The sequence below is a fragment of the Monodon monoceros genome, unplaced genomic scaffold (genome assembly GCF_005190385.1).
Source record: "Monodon monoceros isolate NGI ecotype Baffin Bay Population unplaced genomic scaffold, NGI_Narwhal_1 Super_Scaffold_7, whole genome shotgun sequence".
NCBI classification, from domain to species: Eukaryota; Metazoa; Chordata; class Mammalia; order Artiodactyla; family Monodontidae; genus Monodon; species Monodon monoceros.
The window spans coordinates 27,322,347-27,328,583 of record NW_021703784.1 but is presented as its reverse complement, the minus strand read 5'-3'; positions in this window follow the sequence as shown (position 1 = coordinate 27,328,583).

Below are 6,237 nucleotides of genomic sequence, written 5' to 3'. Positions count from 1 at the left end.
ATTCAGGGGGCGGGGACTCCTAATCATAGATTGGGAAACTGCTGCTCACAGAACTTCTGCGTTCACTGTCAGGAAGTCCCCTGTAGTCAGAAAATGGATTTCCCAATCCTTTGGGAAGGATTATTTCTTCCTTTTGGAAGAAAAAAAATGAATTGACAAAATATTTTCCAACCTATGTTGGAACCCCTGACTGTTTTTTTCCCTCATTTTCTTTTTCTTTCCTCATTGCTCCACACCTCGTTCTCTCTGTCCTTCTACTTCTGATCTCTCAGTATTTCTCCTTTGCTCAGCTACAAGTGCAAATCATGAAGAAGTTAAAACTAACAGGTTCCCTTTCATTTCCGGATAAGGATTACCCAAATAACTTTAGTTTCCTGTTTTAACTGTGCTGATCATGGTGGTATTATTCCCTCTCCATCTCCCTATCATCTTACACTTTTATTGGAAATAAGTTCTGAACCCTTGTCTCCATTCCTTTCATAATTTTCTTTAACTGCCTAAGCTTCCCTTAACATTTAATTTTTACTGAGGGTGACTATTCACCTCCCTTTTTGTTATATTCTGAACAAAGACTGACCATAGAAGTAGTCTCAGGCTGTAGTAGAATGATTGTGTGATAGTACAAAAGATATATATCCAGAAAAACTGTTAGTGAAAGGAGGAAAAAAAAAAAAGACTATGAAATGCTCAACTTGAAGGTCTTGAAAAGGTCAGAAATTCTAGGTCCATCCATGCTGCTGCAAATCATACTAAGTGAAGTAAGTCAGACAAGAAAGAAATATCATATGGTATCACTTATATGTGAAATTGAAAAAAAAATGGTACAAATGAACTTATTTACAAAACAGAAATAGTCACAGAAGTAGTAAACAAACTTATGGTTACCAAAGGTGAAGGGGGGTGGGAGGGATAAATTAGGAGATTGAGATTAACATATACACATTGCTATAGATAAAATAGATAACTAATAAGAACCTACTGTATAGCACAGGGGACTCTAGTTAATATTCTGTAATAACCTATATGGGAAAAGAATCTAAAAAAGAGTGGATATATGTATATGTACACCTGATTCACTTTGCTGTACACCTGACACTAACACAACATCGTAAATCAACTCTGCTCCAAAATATATATATGTACGTCAATAAAAAAAAAAAACTAGGTGTATTTTTGACAAGTCCAAAAAAAAAAAAGGACAGAAATTCACCTTCATTGTTAACGGGTTAGGATTAGAAAAGGCTCATATTTGCAAGTAAAAGAGTAGTTTTTCCAGTTCTTCCTAAGTCTAACCTTGCTAAGTGAAAACTTCACCCCAAACTCATTATCTGTGCACCACACAGGAACATTGTTTTGCATACAAGTCACCCTAGCATTTATTCATAGGGTGTCATGTACTGTCTGCTGATTGTTTCATGTTTGTTGACTGTCCCATCTTATCAATAAGACTGTAAACTACTATGTACCTAGAGTTGAATCAAATTACTTTGTATATTGAAGAATCCTTGTATCCCTGGGATAAACCTCACTTGATCATGGTGTATGATCCTTTTAATGTGTTGTTAGATTCTGTTTGCTAGTATTTTCTTGAGTACTTTTGCATCTATGTTCATCAGTGATATTGGTCTGTAATTTTCTTTTTAGTGTGATATCTTTGTCTGGTTTTGGTATCAGGGTGATGGTGGCCTTTTAGAATGAGTTTGGGAGTGTTCCTTCCTCTGCAGTTTTTTGGAAGAGTTTGAGAAGGATGGGTGTTAGCTCTTCTCCAAATGTTTGATAGAATTCACCTGTGAATCCATCTGGTCCTGGACTTTTGTTTCTTGGAAGGTTTTTGATTGCAGTTTCAATTTCATTACTTGTAATCAGTCTCTTTATATTTTCTGTTTCTTCCTGGTTCAGTCTCAGAAGGTTGTACCTTTCTAAGAATTTGTCCATTTCTTCCAGGTTGTCCATTTTATTGGCTTATGGTCGCTTGTAGTGGTCTCTTATGAGCCTTTGTATTTCTGCAGTGTCAGTTGTAATTTCTCCTCTTTCATTTCTAATTTTAGTAATTTGAGCCCTCTCCTTTATTTTTTTCCTTGATGAATCTGGCTAAAGGTTTATCAATTTTGTTTATCTTTTCAAAGAACCAGCTTTTAGTTTCATTGATATTTTCTATTGTGTTCTTTGTACCTATTTCATTTATTTCTGCTCTGATCTTTATGATTTCTTTCCTTCTATTAACTTTGGGTTTTGTTTGTTCTTCTTCTTCTAGTTGCTTCAGGTGTAAAGATAGGTTGTTTGTTTGTGATTTTTCTTGTTCTCTGAGGTAAGATTGTATTGCTATAAACTTCCCTGTTAGAAATGCTTTTGCCACATCCAATAGGTTTTGGGTGGGTGTGCTTTCATTTTCATTTGTCTCTAGGTATTTTTTGATTTGATTTCCTCTTTGATCTCTTCAATGATCCTTTGGTTGGTTACTAGCATATGGTTTACCCTCCTTGTGTTTTGTTTCTTAAAGTTTTTTCTTGTACTGGATTCCTAAGTTCCTTGTGTTTTGGTCATAAAAGATGCTTGATATGCTTTTAATTTTCTTAAATATACTGAGGCTCACTTTGCGGCCCAACATGTGATCAGTCCTGGAGAATGTTCCATGTGCATTTCAGAAGAATGTGTATTCTGTTGCTTTTGGATGGAATGTCCTATAAATATCAGTTAAGCCTATCTGCTCTACTGTGTCATTTAAAGTTTTTGTTTCCTTATTTATTTTCTGTCTGCACGATCTATCCATTGGTGTAAGTCAGCTGTTAGAGACCCCCACTAGTATTGTGTTACTGTAGATTTCCCTTTTTATGGCACTTAGCATTTGCCTTATGTATTGAGGTGCTCCTATGTTGGGTTCATAAATATTTATAATTGTTATATCTTCTTCTTGGATTGATCCTTTGATCTTTATGTAGTATCCTTCCTTGTCTCTTATAACAGTCTTTATTTTAAAGTCTAGTTTATCTGATATGAGTATTGCTACTCCAGGTTTATTTTGATTTCCATTTGCATGGAAAATCTTTTTCCATCCCCTCAGTCTGTATGTGTCTCTGGGTCCAAAATGGGATTCTTTTTTTTTTTTTTTGCAGTACACGGGCCTCTCACTTTTGTGGCCTCTCCTCCTGTTGTGGAGCACAGGCTCCGGACGTGCAGGGTCAGAGGCCATGGCTCATGGGCCCAGCTGCTCCATGACATGTGGGATCTTCCCAGACTGGGGCATAAACCCATGTCCCCTGAATCAGCAGGCAGACTCTCAACCACTATGCCACCAAGGAAGCCCCAAAGTGGGATTCTTGTACACAGTATATATATGGGTCTTATTTTGGTATCCATTCATCCAGTCTGTGCCTTTTGGTTGGAGCATTTAATGCACTTACATTTAAGGTATTATCGATATGTTCCTATTATCATTTGTTTTTTGCTTTGGGGTTTTTGTTTTTGTAGGTCTTTTTCTTCTTCTTCTCTTGTGTTTCCAGCCTAGAGAAGTTTCTTTGGCATTTGTTTTAAAGCTGGATTGATGGTGCTGAATTTTCTTAGCGTTTGCTTCTCTGTAAAGCTTTTGATTTCTCTGTCAAATCTGAGTGACAGCCTTGCTGGGTAGAGTATTCTTGGTTGTAGGTTTTTCTCTTTCATCACTTTAAGTATATCCTGCCACTTCCTTCTGGACTGCAGAGTTTCTGCTGAAAAATCAGCTGATAACCTTATGGGGATTCCTTTATATATCATTTTTTATTTTTCCCTTGCTACTTTAAATATTTTTTTCTTTGAATTTTATTTTTGTTATTTTGATTAATGTGTGTCTCAGCATGTTTCTCCTTGGGTTTATGCTGCATGGGACTCTGCACTTCCTGAACTTGGGTGAATATTTCCTTTCCCATATTAGGGAAGTTTTCTACTATAATCTCTTTAAATATTTTCTCAGACTGTTTCTTTTTCTCTTCTTCTTCTGGGACCCCTATAATTTGAATGTTGGTGCATTTAGTGTTGTTGTAGATGTCTCTGAGACTGTCCTTATTTCTTTCCATTCTTTTTTTTCTTTATTCTGTGCCTTGGCAGTTATTTCCATTGTATGTTCCAGCTCACTTATTCATTCTTCTGTCTCAAATCAATCAATGTGATACACCATATTGACAAATTAAAGACGAAAAATCATACAGTCATCTTAATAGATGCAGAAAAAGCTTTTGACAGAATTCAAAACCCATAATAAAAACTCTCCAGAAAGTGGGCATAGAGGGAACCTACCTTAACATAATAAAGGCCATATACAACAAACCCATAGTAAACATCATTCTCAATGGTGAAACACCGGAAGCATTTCCTCTAAGATCAGGAAAAAGACAAGGATGTCCTCTCTCACCATTCTTATTCAAGATAATTTTGGAAGTCCTAGCCATGGCAATCACAGAAGAAAAAGAAATAAAAGGAATCCAAATTGGAAAAGAAGAAGTAAAACTGTCACTGTTTGCAGATGACATGACATTATTCATAGAAAATCCTAAAGATGCCACCAGAAAACTACTAGAGCTAATGAATGAATTTGGAAAAGTTTCAGGTTACAAAATTAATGCCCAAAAATATCTTGCATTCCTATACACTAACAATGAAAAATCAGAAAGAGAAGTTAAGGGAAAAAATCTCATGTACCATTGCAACAAAAACAATAAAATACCCAGGAATAAAGCTGACTAAGGAAGTAAAAGACCAGTATGCAAAAAACTATAAGACATTGATGAAAGAAATCAAAGATGACACAAACAGATGGAGAGATATACCATGTTCTTGGATTGGAAGAATCAATACTGTGAAAATGACTACACTACCCCAAACAACCTACAGATTCAATGCAATCCCTATCAAACCACCAATGGCATTTTTCACAGAACTAGAATAAAAAAATTCACAATTTGTATGGAATAACAAAGACCCTGAATAGCCAAAGCAATGTTGAGAAAGAAAAAGAGAGCTGGAGGAATGAGGTTCCCTGTCTTCAGACTGTACTACAAAGCTACAGTAAAAGCAAAGCTACAGCACTGGCAGAGAAACAGAAATACAGATCAGAGTAACAGGATAGAAAGCCCAGAGACAAACACACACACCTATGACCACCTAATCCACAACAAAGTAGGCAAGAATATAAAATAGAGAAAAGACAGTCTCTTCAATAAGTGGTGCCTGGAAAACTGGAGAGCTACATGTAAAAGAATGAACTTACAACACTCCCTAACACCATACGCAAAAATAAACTTAAAATGGATTAAAGACCTAAATGTAAGATGGGAAACTATAAAACTCTTAGAGGAAAACATAGGAAGAACACTCTTTGACATAAATCACAGCTAGATCATTTTTGACTCACTTCCTAGAGTAATGAAAATAAAAACACACACAAAAAAAACCAACAAATGGGACCTAGTAAAACTTAAAGCTTTTGCACAGCAAAGAAAACCATAAATGAGGCAAAAAAGACAGCCCTCAGAATAGGAGAAAATATTTGTAAACAAAGCAACTGACAAGGGATTAATCTTCAATATACAAACAGCTCATGCAGCTCAATATCAAAAAAAGCACATGAAAAGATGCTTAATATCACTAATTATTAGAGAAATGCAGATCAAAACTATAATGAGATCTCACCTCACGCTGGTCAGAATGGCCATCATCAAAAAATCTACAAACAATAAATGATGCAGAAGGTGTGGAAAAAAGGGAACCCTCTTATACTGTTGATGGGAATGTAAATTGATGCAGCTGCTTTGGAGAATAGTATGGAGGTTCCTTAAAAAACCAAAAAATATAACTACCATATGACTCAGTAGTCCCACTACTGAGCATATACCATGAGAAACCCATAATTTAAAAAGACACCTGCACCCCAATGTTCATTGAAGCACTATTTACAATAGCCAGGACATGGAAGCAACCTAAATGTCCATCGGCAGTTGAATGGATAAAGAAGATGTGGTACATATACAAAATGGCATATCACTCAGTCGTAAAAAGGAACAGAATTGGGTCATTTTTAGAGGTGTGGATGTACCTAGAGACTGTCATACAGAGTGAAGTAAGTCAGAAAGAGAAAAACAAATATCATACATTAACGCATATATGTGGAATCTAGAAAAGTGGTACAGATGAACGTATTTGCAGGTCAGGAATAAGGATGCAGACATAGAGAACGGACATGTGGACATTGTGAGGGGAGGGGGCATG